Source organism: Elgaria multicarinata, chromosome 3, assembly GCF_023053635.1.
Source record: "Elgaria multicarinata webbii isolate HBS135686 ecotype San Diego chromosome 3, rElgMul1.1.pri, whole genome shotgun sequence".
Lineage (NCBI taxonomy): Eukaryota > Metazoa > Chordata > Lepidosauria > Squamata > Anguidae > Elgaria > Elgaria multicarinata.
The window spans coordinates 114,369,244-114,384,187 of record NC_086173.1 but is presented as its reverse complement, the minus strand read 5'-3'; the positions used below and the strand labels follow the sequence as shown (position 1 = coordinate 114,384,187).

At 42.3% G+C, this 14,944-nt stretch overlaps 1 protein-coding gene across 3 annotated transcripts in view; it reads left to right on the top strand.

Moving 5' to 3' along the window:
- The window catches only part of ERC2 (ELKS/RAB6-interacting/CAST family member 2), a 596,359-nt gene that overhangs the window by 455,489 nt on the left and 125,926 nt on the right, over positions 1 to 14,944 (top strand). The window lies entirely within an intron of this gene.

The window sequence follows — 14,944 nt, the reverse complement described above, 5'->3', positions numbered from 1 at the left end:
ACTCTGAATACCATTTATCTGTATGTAAGCGAACATTCAATGTACATTTAATTTAAAAAATTGCTGTTTCCTACGAGAGGGAGATATTTTTCACATTGTTAAAACATTTTTAGAGGTCACTAGGTGGTCATGTCACCAGCAGGGAGTTCTTGTTTGGCAGGCGGCATTAGCAGTTAGTAACAAATGCCTCCCAAGATTCTGCGTTCAAAAGGAGTTCCTTTGCAAGTAACAAATGCTTACAACCTGAAAAGTGAAGTATAAAAAGTAGCAACAAGGGAAAAATGTTTGGAAATGTAAAACAGCATCTTTAGTGGCCAAATTGGACTGTTCAGGGAGTTGAAGATTACATATCTACTCTAAACTTCAGTTTAGAGTTTACAGAAGCAGTAATATCTTAACTACCTCACTTGGAAGTCACTTCATTACCAGCCTTTGGACGGCAGCTATTTCGTGCTCTGCTGCATATGCGGAGCTTGGGAATACATTTTTTCTTTTTATAATGATTCTGAAGTTAGCTATGACCTTATACTGTGTTTGCACAATATATAATCTCCTGGACACATCCCTATAGTCTCTGGGACACATTCCTATATTCTCCGAGACGCAACTCAAGGCATCAGTTTTGATCTAGAAACATCTGAATTGTTTTGGTCTAACTCAACATTGGTCTAAGTTTTGGTCTAACTGTAGCACTGAGATCTTGAAGGGCAACAGAAAACTCTAGTTTAAGAATGCTATCTATGCACCTGATAGATGGCTATCTCCAAGCCAGGGAATTCCTTTTCCCTGGAGACTCATCATACGTAAAGCCTAAGCATCTTTCAGAACAACTGAAAAAAATTTTTTTTTTCCAGTTGAGCTGGCTTTTGGTAGTTGGGATTAAGATGGTCTAGTGTTTAAATTATTATTTACTCTGCTTATAAGCATTCTGTTAGCACATATGTTTTAAGTTCATTGACTCTTTCAGCATGGTATAGTGGGCTACACTTTTAAATAAATAACAGCCCCATCCTATGCATGCCTACGCAGAATTAAGCCACTCTGTTTTCAATGTGATTTACTGTCATAGGATTTGCAATCTTTCTTGCATCCTGACTGGATTAAAAATAAAGATAGTACAGTAAATCAGTAAATGTTAGACATTATCCCTGTTTTCTGTCCAAGTAGGTAGAAACAGAAGGCTCAACAGAACAGTCTTGCCATAGTTTGTGGTGAACTTGTATTTAAAGAAGAAATTGAATATTCCCTAGAGAAAAGGTTCCCACATTTCACTATGTGTACAGACAGACAAAATTTGAGATGAGATATGAGTGTTTACCGCAGGATGGCTCTAGTAGGAGCTCCGTATTTTATATTTGTATCTAATTTTCTGGTTTTTTTCTCTGAAGTCCCATATTGTTTCCAATCCAAAATATAACTCAACCTGTCTTATTTTTTTGTTGCTGTTAATATTGTACATGTCTGTTCTTAGTCACCATTGTCATGTGGCTAGAATGCATAGCACATCCTTTCATTAAGATAAAGCATTTTTGGAATGATATTTTCCTTTTTGGATACTGGGGAATTCCGAGAGTCTTTGTTTACCTTAGTAAACAAAGTTTACCTTAAGTTACTTCCTCTGTTACTCTTGTGACAAGGATGCCAAAAAGCTTGTGTTGTATCCAATTGAATCCCCCTATTGATGGAAGTCTCTTTGATCCAGCAAAAGCTTAAATGATCAGAACAGTGGGGGGAGGGGTAATTTTGGCAAATTCCCATTTCTTCTGCAGTCCGCTGCACCACCTTCCACATTGTTCCAAAGGGTCCCCCAACTCCCTGGACACAAGGGGCTGGGGACTTCAGAGGGAAAGGGGAAACAGCAAAAATCACCTCTCCCCACTGCTGGAACATAGAGCCTTTCATGAGTGGAATTAGACACACCTTGTTTGTATAAAACTATCCTGTTCATATGATCACTTCAGAGGTTGGTCATAGGATTCCAAATTGATCTCAATAAACAGGTTCCTGCTATGGATATCTCTCACTTCATATTCAGTGTAAATGGCTAGTACTTTTTAGCTAGTATAGCCATGGTATATTTACAAATAGAGCATTCTGATTTCATTCAGGAAAGTATGCTAAACTTCAGATGTAGGAATGGTCACAGATCAAGGCTGAGAGTGGTCGTTTTCTTCAACTATGAACATTTGTTTGTGTGTATTTTTTCAGCAGTCATCCTTCTGTTTTATCCTTTTCTTAAGGGAACAATAGGCTGATGCAGAAGTTATAAATGCATTGCCACAGTACTGTAGGCTATTGCTACAAGGTTGGCATACCTAGAAAATGTGGGTTTAATGTACATTTGAACTGAATTATGATTCTGCAGTTTTTGTATCCATGGCATTTTTGGTAGCATCTTTGAATGGCCAAGTATCTACAAAACACTAAAATAATTTCTCACTAGTTAGCAAATAGTTGATCACATAATAATGAAAACAGCCCATGAATCTTCAGGTTCTGTTCCTGTCAACACTGTTTCCTTTGGGCTGTTGCAGTGATACTTAAGACATAAACTGCTATTTCTGATCACCTGGTCAGCGTCCTTATTTATGTTTGCCAAGTAAACAGATGTCTATATTCTCCCTAGGTTTTTATTTCACATAGAAATAGTATTATGCTGTTTGCTCTCAGTAATATTCCTCTTCCTTGCAATTGTTCATCCCAGGATGGAAGGTATCACTTGCATGAGCTACTCTTGGCCACCCAATACTGTACATTTGATAACACTCTCCATAGCAACTAGATCTCATGTGTGTCACGATTTTTTCCAGATGGTGTTCATGGTTTAGTGTGCTAAACACTATACAGAAACTTAAGTTTTGGTGGTTGCAATTGAATCCAGAAGATGGCCAAAAATGTTGGTAGTGGGTGGCATTAGGTTCATTATTTCCACAAGGGCAAATGGACATGAAGATAGCCACTACAACAGGGCGTCATGTCACTTGGTTCTGTAGCGTACAGTAAAATGCCATTTTTATGTTTGATAGTGAACTCACTACACCATGTATTTAGTTTTAGATGCCAAAAGCAGTTTTTTTAAAATGCCATTTTCTTTTTATTGGTCCATTAATCTTAAATTATGATTGTGATCCTCTTGAGCAGTCTCACTGTAGATAAGAGAAAAATTAAGATGGTGGGGTTAGAATTCCATAAATATTTGGCACTGTAGTCCAGGTACAAAGATATTTTTGGTGGATTAAGCCTAAGGTGACCTTAGAACCCGGAAATCTCTGGTGACCTCCAGTAAAACTACGCAAGACTAGGCCAATTTACAGGGCTGCCTGGCGGCGATGGTCAGGCCTTGTTTTGCCGTCGCTTGCTTTTTCCAGGAAGTTTTGGCAAATCTCGCGAGACTTCCAGCGAGAATTCTGGCATCCCAGAAGGCGAGGTGCGCTTTTGCACACTAAAAACACCCAGGCACAGAAGCAGCAACAGCGGGGACGGCCAGGGTGCAGTGGCAGCAGCAGCAGCACTAATGGTGGCACCAGTGGCAGTGGGACCACCAGCAACAGCAGCATCATGATCACCACTGGTAGTAGTGGTGGTCTGACCTAGCTTTGGAGCCATGGCGACCTGACCTAGCCGCGGTGAGCTGCCACCACACCCCAGCCTAGCCCTGGTCCTGGAGCCACCATGGCCTGGCTAGCCTTGGAGCCGGTGGCTGGTGGGCACGGTAATAGCAGGCAGCCTGGCCTGGCCTGGCCCTGGAGCCGCTGCTGCTACAGCCCGGCCTGGTCCTGGGGATGCAGCAGCAGTGGCGGAAGCGCAGTCTAGCCCTGCAGCTGCTGCAGCCTGGCCTGTAGCTGCCACTGCCACAGCAGCCTGGCCTAGACCGGCAGTCACGCCATGTAGCCTGCCCCTGGAGGCGCTGCCACCACGGTCTGTCCTGTCCCTGGACTCCAGTGCATTAAAAATATTTAGCAATTTACCTCTTATTCTAGGGTGACCATATGTCTGGGTTTTTGATGACAAATCCGGGAGAGAGAGGGGAAATCTGGATTTCCCCCCCAAAGAGCAGCTCTAATGGGAATTAACAAAAATGCTTATAACTCCGTCATTTTTTAAGATAAAGACATGCAACTTGGCATGGGCTTTAGTCATACCAAATTTGAAACAGATCCGTTCATCCATTGATTTTTTAGGATTTTTTTAAAAATTGAGGTTTTAAAATTATTATTTTTTAAATCGTCATTTTTAAAGTTAAAGAGATGAAACTTTGTACCATGATAGGATTCAGGTAGAGCTTTAGCCACACCAAATTTGAAACAGATCCATTCATCCATTGATTTTTTAGGATTTTTTTTTAAAATGAGGTTTTAAAATTATTATTTTTAAAATCATCATTTTTATTTATTTATTTATTTATTTATTACATTTTTATACCGCCCAATAGCCGAAGCTCTCTGGGCGGTTCACAAAAAATTTTAAAGATAAAGAGATGAAACTTTGCACCATGAAAGGATTTAGGTAGAGCTTTAGCCACACCAAATTTGAAACAGATCCATTCACCCATTGATTTTTTAGGAATTTTTTAAAATTGAGGTTTTAAAATTATTATTTTTTAAATCGTCATTTTTAAAGTTAAAGAGATGAAACTTTGTACCATGATAGGATTCAGGTAGAGCTTTAGCCACACCAAATTTGAAACAGATCCATTCATCCATTGATTTTTTAGGATTTTTTTTTAAAATGAGGTTTTAAAATTATTATTTTTTAAACTGTCATTTTTAAAGATAAAGAGCTGAAAGTTGGCACTATGATAGCTTTTAGGTAGAGCTTTAGCCATACCAAATTTGAAACAGATCTGGGGCCAGTAGCAAATCCTGTTAACAACAACAGCAGCTTGCAATGAGTGAAGATACAGTCAGAAAAGATATTTGAGGGAAGGGGAGAATGTATCACACAGAGTATAGCAAAAGCTTCAAAGTACAGCAAACCCTACAAAAGTAGGAGTGAGTGAAGTTTATTTCAGATACATTGAATCTCTCACTTGTTCTTTATTTCAGTGATTTTAACATTAAGATGTTATGTAGAACAGATTTGTCTTAAATGTGTGCTGTAAAATCAGACATGTGACCAAGGCTATGTTCGGGTGGGCACGCCCCCTTGGGGGCCGACCATGTTGTCCTCCTTTTTGGTTTCCAAAATATGGTCACCCTATCTTATTCCCTCGTCAGGAAATTCAAAGTCTGCCAAACTGTAAATATTTTTAAATGTATAAAAGTCTTGTTAGAATCCACAGGGTGGATTGTTTATAACTAATTATATTGGTTGGTATGTACTAAAAGCATTAAAAAGGGCGGGGAGTATTTCTGAAACCTGAAATGGAATGAAACCAAAAATGGATGCAACCTTTGAAATTGAAGATTTGTGTTTAAGGGCCTTAATGCAACTAAAAATAGGGCTTTTCTATAGCCATGGGCAGTTGGATTTTTATAGCAAAGCTTATTTCCACGATCCAGTCCTTATTGTAGCATAGGAGGTAAAATAGAAAAAAAATGTCGGAAGTCAAGTGGGATAAGCTAGCTGAAGTGCATAGTTAAGCTATGGAATTAATTAGCTGTAATTCACAAGAGGGGTTGGATGAAATCCTGGAGGAGAAGGCTATCAATGGCTACTAGTTCTGCTGGTTATGTGGTACTTCCAATATCCAAGGCAGTAAGCCTATATATACACCACTTGCTGGGGAATATGTGAAGTAGGGAGCTGTTGCACACGTATCCTGCTTGTGGGTTCCTCGTGGTTAACAGCTGGTTGGCCACTGTGTGAACAGAATGCTGGACTAGATGGACCCTTGCTCTGATCCAGCAGGGCTCTTCTTATGTTCTTAAGCTTCTGATCATTTATTTTTCATAGTTTGAAAAGGGTTGGCACTTCAGGGTGCCACCCAGGCCTAAATGAAAAATAGTAAACAGATGTCAGGAAAAGAAAAAAAGAAGCATTCCCTGTCAAAACATGTGTTGGGTAGCTAAAGCCTGAAAAGGAGAGCTAACTGGGGTGGCTCGGTACATAAGACTGGGAAGTGATAAAATGTAGCCCATATTCATCCATTGCTACACAACCATTACACATTTGCCTCCAGGGACAAAGGTGAGGGACATCAGAAGTGGGAATTCAGAATGCAATGCACAGGCCAAATCTGGGAAGTGTCTATTTTGCTGTTGTGAAAAGTCTATTCTATATAGCAGGGTTGGTCAACTTAGGGTATGTGTGTTTGGGAGGTACTCCCCCCCCCACCGCACAGTTCTTGTCACTGCCTGGCTGCCAGCCCCCCAAAATCCAACCCTTTAAAATACAAGACAGATTAATAAAGGGCTGGAGAACCAGTTTTAGCTGGGGAGTAAAATCCCCCCTCCCTGCTCCCAGGCCTTCCACATAGAAATCTCTCCCTTGTGTTTGAATAAAATACCCATCTAAGTTTGAGAGAAGGTGTATGCATATCACCCATGCTAAGGGGACTCTGTGTGTGTGTGTGAGAGAGAGAGAGAGAGAGAGAGAGAGAGAAAGATAGAGAGAGAGAGTGTAACTCTTGGGTCAGTACCCAGGGCCCGGTTCTGATTCTAGGGGTTGTTTGTTCTTCCCTTAAGTTAGCTCAGGCTCAAGCCCCCACCCAGGAAACCTGGGACACCAATTTAGAGATGTCTGAGTAGCAACCTCACCCACACACTTGAGGTATAAGTACTGGTATTTATTCAGTTTGACAACAAGCAACAAAAATAGAATATAGAAAACAACAATAACCTTTTGGTCAACACATCTCCCTCCCAAGGTCTAGGTAGGCCGATGGAAGCCCGTGTTCTTTGGCCTAACTCACAAGCCCAGGAGATGGTGAATGAATAGGGATCTTCCAGGCATGCAACTAGAGGGTGCTGTAATAAGTTGGATGGTAGGTGGCAGCTGCAGGAACTGGGGTGCGCTTGTGATGAGAGGCTCCAGCAGGTGGCAGCTTCTGTGATTTAGCAGCTCCAAACCAAGGGGAAGTACTAGCCCCACTGGACTAGTGTAATACCATCTCCCTTCCTAACAGTGATTTCAGCATAAGTGGTATTCAGCTTAGGAGGTTTACAGCAAGGAGTTAACTCAGCCTTTTGTCTTTTCTTCACTCAAGAAGAAGTACTCTCCAGCAGGCTCAGCATCTCTTTAACCAGGAACAACTTCCAGCACAGATCAGGTCAAGTTCAGCTCTTCTTTCAGCAGCAGGAAACTGTTGCTCCCAATCTCCCTCCCCTCATACATCTCTTCCTGATCAGAGTCCTGACCCCTCCTCTCCAAGAGTCTTTAAAACTGAGGACGAGCCAGCACCCAGTCTGCACCCATAGTATGGGTGGCTGGCAGGGATGGAAACACAAGGGCTCCAACCATCCCTTTTGTCCTTTGACTTATTTCAACAGTCCCAGCAAGGAATATGCCCAACTCTATATGCAAATGAACTCCATGCTAATAAGCGCCTCCATGTTAGGGCATGTTTTCCCTGCTCCCCCCACTGGGCGGTGTATACCCATTTCTCTACTGCTTTACATGTGCATGTGTCTAAAATAGACATTTGTGGTTTGGAACAGAGAGACATGGAGGGAGGAACAGACAGAAAGAGAGGCGACGGCATTGACTGAAGGCATCACTGTGGTTCAGAGTCTCTCTCTGATATGAAGTAGCAGATCTTCTGCCTTTTAGGAATGCGTCTTTGCTTCTACTTAGGCCTTACTTGCAAATAAAGCAAACAGTACAAAGAGCTTAATTCAGAAGTGGTCTCTCTTCTGAAGGAAGCCAAAACAAGTAGCTCTGATCCTGGAACTTCTAATTACTCAGGGAACTGTGGAGTTTGCAATAATACGATTTAATAATGTGGAATTTATTTATACATGATGCATTGGGATGAGGGGTTAGAAGCAAGGTACTGGGGTAGCCACCATGGTGGATGGAGAGAGGGGAGCTACACTAGGCAGACTAGTATGTATTGGTTCTCTCTGAGGCTATAGGCTTTACTGTTGCTATCACATTGTCAAATGACTTGTTGCAAGTGTAAGTTGTGGAAAACTGGCCCGTGGCCAGACATGTTGGTGGGCACGCCCCCTTGGGGGCTGGCCATCTTGTCCTCCTTTTTGGTTTCCAAAATATGGTCAGCCTAATCAAGCCTCTGCCTTCTTCCTATATTTCTGAGAGACCTAGGGCCTTGCTAGACCATGCCGGATAAGTCGGCAGGGAGGCGGGGCGACGGCGCGCTAACGTTAGCGCGCGCCGCCTCAGCTCCTACACGCACGACGCGCAGGGACTCCGGAAGCCCTGTAGCGTCGGCCATTTTTGTTTTTAATTTAAAGGGCCATGTGCGCCCGAAGCCGCTGGACAAGGTAAGTGCCTTTTTTAAAAAAATTAAGCCCCCCCGCTCCTGATCCCCCCCTGCCATCCCAATGCCTCCCTGCCCACTCTTTCCCCGCCCGTCCTCCCTCTCTCCGATGCCCGTGCCGCCCGTCCTCCCTCTCCCTGATGCCATCCCGGTGCCCGGCCTTCTCTCCCCCTCTCCTGCTGGGTCCGGCCTCCCCCCCCCGGGATCCCCCCCCTGGCCCGATGGGCACAGCACTCGTATGAGCGCTGTGCCCAGTCCATGGCTTTTCCCGGCTACTCGTGAGTAAGCGAGTAGCCGCAAAAAGCCTCGGACCTTGCTAGACGTTCCGCAGCCCCAGCCTCAGGCTGGAGCTGCGGAAAAGGCGCGCCATAAGCGACTTTGCTTATGGTGCATTAGGGGAGGCTTCAGCGCGGCCTGACCCCGGATTCCCCTGTGCGTCATCTGGACGCACAGCAGGGAAACTGGGCCTCACAGCACGCTAAGGCCTCGTCTAGCAAGGCCCCAATAGTCACTAATGGTAAGATGGGTATATATGAAAAAGGGTGGGATGTCTTTTTTTGCCTTTTTTTGCCTTATATATATGTGTGTGTCTTTCTGATAGTATGCGTAGAAAGGTTTTAACTAAACATGTTAAGTGTTGTCTCTTGGATCGTATCCCAAAGAACATCAGTTACAGTTAAATAATGGCCTATTGCCTTTGTGCTAAACTCCACGGGAAGTCATAAGTATTTATTTATTTATTTATTTATTACATTTATATACCACCCCACAGCCGAAGCTCTCTGGGCGGTTTACAAGTAGGAATAGATTCCTAGTTATTCCTAGTATTCCTAGATTTCTAGTATTACAAGTAGGAATAGATGGCCCTAGTCTATTAAGAAAGCACAGTATTTTCTCACAACCAACAGTTCAGGGCGATCTATTTCCTTGTGCCTGTTTGTGTCTGTTTGAGACATTCCCCAGTCTAATCACTCTCCTGAGGTTGTGATCAGTGCACCCTCTCTTTCCAAAATCTTTACATCTGCCTTTTGTAAAAGCTGGTTTCTTAGTCTGTAACAAATTTGGGAAACATTTACCCACCAAAGAAGATCAATGAGTAAGCTGCCCTACTCAAATTTGAATCATATGACATGCATGCTCCTGGAAATGCCTGCAGCCACTCCTTTAACAAGGAAGTCATAATTAGTCAACATGAATCTGGTATCTGACTTCTTTTCATGCCTATCTTTAAAGTACTAATTAAGGAAATATTTGTGTGCTGTTGACTGAACTCCTCCTCTCCTTGATTCTTGAAATAACTTGGATCTGTTCCACATTTTCCTCACCTCCTAGCAATGCTTCAGATCTATTGCATTTTGACACCGTTCAACTTTTAAATTAAGGCTAGGATAGTTAGCCTAAGACATTAGGAAGGGTTTTTAACGCTCTTTATAGAGTGATTTTATTTTAAAGAGCACCTATGTTAGTAGTACCTCTTCACCCTAAGGGAAAAATAGGTTTAAAATCTGGTCCGTTGGCTGTAGGCACCTTTGATAGTTATGCATTTTGTTTGCCATTTCTTTAAATATTTTGGTCAGAGAACTTCTTTAAGTATACCCATTTGGATTTGTTTTTAAAACTGAAGAGCAAATCCCTGATGTCACATCACAATGCTTCAACAGTGTGCTGACATGTGGAACAGCAGGCTATTGTTCAAGGAACACAAGCGCAAAGCCCGCGTGGGCATCCAGAATTAATTGTGTAGTTCTTTGTAGATGTGCTAATTTGCCTAATCATCTTTGTTTGTTTGGTCAAGGGCTGTAGTACAACAATGGTAATTCATAAATAATTTGGTTGAGTCTGATAATGACCTCTCACTAGGACTAGTGTATGTACGTTGCAGTCACCACCATGTTGGATTCAGTCGTCCCAAAATTATTTGTACATGACTCCGATTGATACTAAGGTACATTTAATTGTGTTTCATGAGATCACTTTGCAGACAAATGTTAGAAGTTCCAACAATGGAGGCACATAGATTTTGTATGGGCTGGACTGCACATTCAGGTTCTTGGAAGGTATGGAAGAAAAATGTGACTGTCATGCTACTCATAGGGTAAGGTAGTCAGCACATAGCACATCAATTTTTTTGCAAGTTACATTGGCTACCAATTAATTTTTGAGTGCTGGCATTAATCTTTATGATCTCAGACCAGGTTATTTGAAGGACTGTCTGCATCCACATTAACATACTTCAGCTTCAGAGGGCCTGTTCTCTGCCCCAACATCTGTCAAGGTGAGGCTAGCAGGTACTAGGTACGGGGCCTTCTCAATGGTGGCTCCACAATTGTGGAATTCAATTTCCTAGAAGCTCTGCCAAGCCCCTTTTCTGTCAGTCTTTTGATATAGTATGAAGGCTGTTTTAGGCTGTATTGATTGGTTTTAGATTAGTTCTTGTATATTTTACTCTGTGTTTTATTTTTTTGTATTTTGTGATATGTGGCTTTAGTGTGGGTTTTATTGTTTGTTACTATTCTGGTGTACACTACCATGGGAGGATTATTATTTTTTATTCTGAAAGGCAGAGTACAAATAAATAATGAATACAAACCTTCCAATAAAATATTAAAGTTATATATTTAATATAAATATTATATTAAATATAAAATATTGGGACTGCCCTAGTCACTGCAAATGACCCAGACAGGGAGCTGGATTGGGAGTGTATTCCTCTTACTTCCCCCACACCTCTCAGAGGCTTGCTGATTGTTGGAGGTGGGGAAAATGGAAAACCAAGGGGGAGGAGGAATGGAGTATTTTGGAAGAAAGTATGGCTGATGGCTGGAACACTAAACACGAGAACTCTGCACTGCAACATTTTGTTGCAAGTCCTGTGTTTATATACTAACAGTGAATTAAATTCTTCGAAAGCCAGCCCTTACATAGCCAAACTGACACCATTCAAGTACTTTAGGAAGGTTTCAGTAGGATTTGCAGGAACCAATAAAAGAAGTGAAATGCTTTAGGAGAAAATACCGAGGTGGGGGGAGGCAAGCCAAAATAGACCAATGAGGAATGGGCATGATCATCGACCAATGATGAAGAACTGAAGGGGGAAGGAGATTGGAATGGCCGGAAATCTGAAGAGGCTGTTTCCACCGTGCCAGTCACATTGGTTGAACTATTTAATCTATTTTGGAATACATCAGCAGATCACAAAAGTATAATGTGGCATTTTTGCCTACTACTCTGAGCCTCTCTTACAGCACAGTCCTATCCATGTCTACTCAGAAGTACGTCCTATGGAATTTAACAAGACTTACTCCCATGTTAAGTGTGTTTAGGATTGCAGCCGTAGGCACTCCCCCCACCCCGAGTCAAGTCCAAAATGCTTCTCTTTGACAATTCAATAATCGGGCATACATACATACACACACACACGCACACACACACGCTTTAGGGGTGTGCAGTCTGCCCCTGAATTATCTGGTAACCGTGAACATCCACGGAGCATTCGATCTTCCAGAGTGGAGATTGGCCGCTTCCAAACCCATTGATTAATAACAGAGCGGAGATGTGCCCAATCAGAGTTTTTAAAGTCTCCGGAATTATTCTCTCTCTCTCTCTCTCTCTCTCTCTCTCTCTCTCTCTCTCAATTGAATATCTCCATATTTGGAAGACACTGAGTGGAATGAGGGGTAGCTTTGATATTGACATCTGTGGCTAACTAATTAGGGATATCCACAGCGCTGTCCCTGACCATGTTCTCCTCCAATCACAGTGTTCAAGGGAATGGGAAACACTAACTGGCTGCTGATTCTGGCTGTGAGGGAGGGGGGAGAGAGGGAATGCATTTTTGCTCAGACTCATAGAAGTCAATCATCCACATGCAGGATGAGTGATAAAGCTTCTTCAGCTGATTTGGGCACAGGCAGGCTGTTTATTTCAGTGGCTGGGCTTCCAGTACAAGTGTAGGGTGGGCACTCTGTCCAATAGATGGGGGGGGGGACCAGATTGGAGAAGGCTGGGGTGGGATTTTTTTTAAAAAAAAAAATCCTAAAAAATCAAGGCATGAATGAAACTGATTCAAGCTTGACATGGCTAAAGCCCTCCTTCAGAGCTATCATGTTGCCATGTTTCATCTCTTTATCTATAAAAATGAAGGAGCTCTAAGCATTTCTGTTAATACTGGTTATCTGAATACTGAACAGTTCTTCAACATAGGTGTGCACAAAGAGTGTGCCGGGTGTCTCAAGCAATAAGCATCTCCTCCCCTCCCCTGCAATGGCTCTCCCACAGTCAGACAAGCCGGATGCGTAGTAGGGCATCAGTATCTACAGTGTTTAATAAATAAGTTTAATAAATGAGGCCCGTGGTGAGTCTGGGGAGGAATTGGCCCCAGATTGCATGAAGTTTGGATTCAAGTCCTGCACTATAGGCTCTATGTTCAGAAAATCTGATTATAAGTATACAGTTTTGCTTCCCTGCTCCTTTCTTTCTGACCAGTGTAAATGCTTGGTCTCATTTGCTATTCTCAAAATAGGGAGAGATGCGGCCGTTCAACCAAGTCCAACACAGATAGGCTATTCTGGAGTTGAAGGGAGGGGGAGGGGAGAGACATTATCCCTGATCTCTATATAGTCCCTGGGTTTTCTTTCATTGTTTTTCCCTCAGTTTGAAATTCCCATCCAGGAGAGTACTTCAGTCTCTGGATAGTTTTAGAAAGCACAATAATAGCTTCATCCCATGTACCTGTTTCCTTGAATTATCCCCTACAGCGCTAAGTTGTCGCCGTTGTTGCTACCGGGCAGCAAGATCCTTTGCATACAAGGAAATGGGTTTAAGGGGGGAAATTTTAAAAAATCATTAAAAAATCAACGGATGACCCAATCTGATTCAAATTTGGTATGCTTAAGGCTCTCCTTAATATCGATTACTGTGCCAATTTTGATGTCTTTATCTTTAAAGCTTACGCAAATGTAAGCATTTGTTTATTTTTTCTTCAAATCCTGCTCCTGCGCCCCAGTGGCCGCTCGGATGATACGCTCAAAAACTAGTATCAAAATACGGCAAGGCTTTTGCCTTTGAAGCACAATTAAAGCAGGATGCATGGGAGTACTTCACAATAAAAGCAGATCATAAGCTGTAAAACTTTGGAGTCCTTTGCACGCAATTCGCAGTGATTGCACAGTATAACGTTGATGTGCTAAAGCTCTAAGTCAGTATTTGATTTGTCCTCAAAGATAATCCTGACAAATATAAAACTCAAAGCTTTGTAGAAAATCAGCATTAGGCTTCCATTCTGCAGTGAGACCAATGGATATCTTTGTTGTTTTAGAATATTCTGACACTTTAATTTTGAGTTATTTGTAAAATCTCAGCTAGGAAAACAATGGCAATTTCCTCCAGAAGGCTCATAATTTGGGGGAATCTTAAAAATGGGTTGAAAACTATTCTCAAGGGATCAAACCGTTCTCTCCACAAACAACTTTTATCTTTGTCCTTTATAAACAAAAAAAGCAATGCTGAAAGACAAGTAGCCTGACAATGACAGATTGCCTATCGTTTTGTTCGTCCTGTTTGACTTAGCTGGATTTTGGGCAGAGCTACGTTCCATACAAACAAAACCTTTGTATTCATATGGCATTGGATTCACCCTCCAGTATTTCTAATCCGTTGTGCTGTTATTTTTTTGTGAAGAGCAGAATGTCCACCTACTTGTCGGAGAGGTGGTTGTAAAATTTTAAATGAGCAAAGATGAAGACAATTTTAAATATATTGCTTTACAAAATCTACTTGTGGCATACAGTTCAGTTCAAAATGTAACCAACTTCATAATTAGAGCATGATTGTTGTAGAGTGGGGCGGCGGGGGGGGGGGAGGCAACCTGTGGTCCCAGTTGCCCTCCCCCAGTGGTTTTTTAAAGGCCCTTTTGGTGCTCCGTAGCCATTCCATAGTTCCAAAAGAGTTTCTGGGGAACATGGGTGAGAGGGTGCTGTTGCACCATGTCCTGCTTGTTTATCCCTGGTCAATGGCTGGTTGCCCACTGTGTGAACAGAGTGCTGGACTAGATGGACCCTTGGTCTGATCCAGCATCAGGGCACTTCTTATATTCTTATGTTCTTAAGAGTTAAATTTAGATTGGAAACACGCTAAATTTAACCATTGTAGCACATTTCAGTGGCAAAGCAGCAATTTTGGCACAGGGGGGGCACCTCATGGGCTGCAGTCCATGCTGGGGTCCAGGGGTGAAATGGCCCTTGGATGTCCAGAACTTGCCCACTCCAGTCGTAGAATTTTTTCCTTTTCCTTTTTTTAATATTGCACCCTTATTTGAATTCATAAGTACCTCAAGCAAGGTATAGTCATTTGAAATTATAGTTTCCATGACTGTAGCTCAATGGTGGAGCATCTGCTTTTCATGCAAAACATCCCAGGTTTGATCCCTGGCAACTCCAGGTAGGGCAGGAAAAACTCCTGCCTGAAACCTTGGAGAGCCTCTGCCAGTCAGTGTTGACAGCACTGGACCAGATGGACCCATGGTCTGATTCAGTATACGGCAGCTTCTTATGATCCTATGTTCAT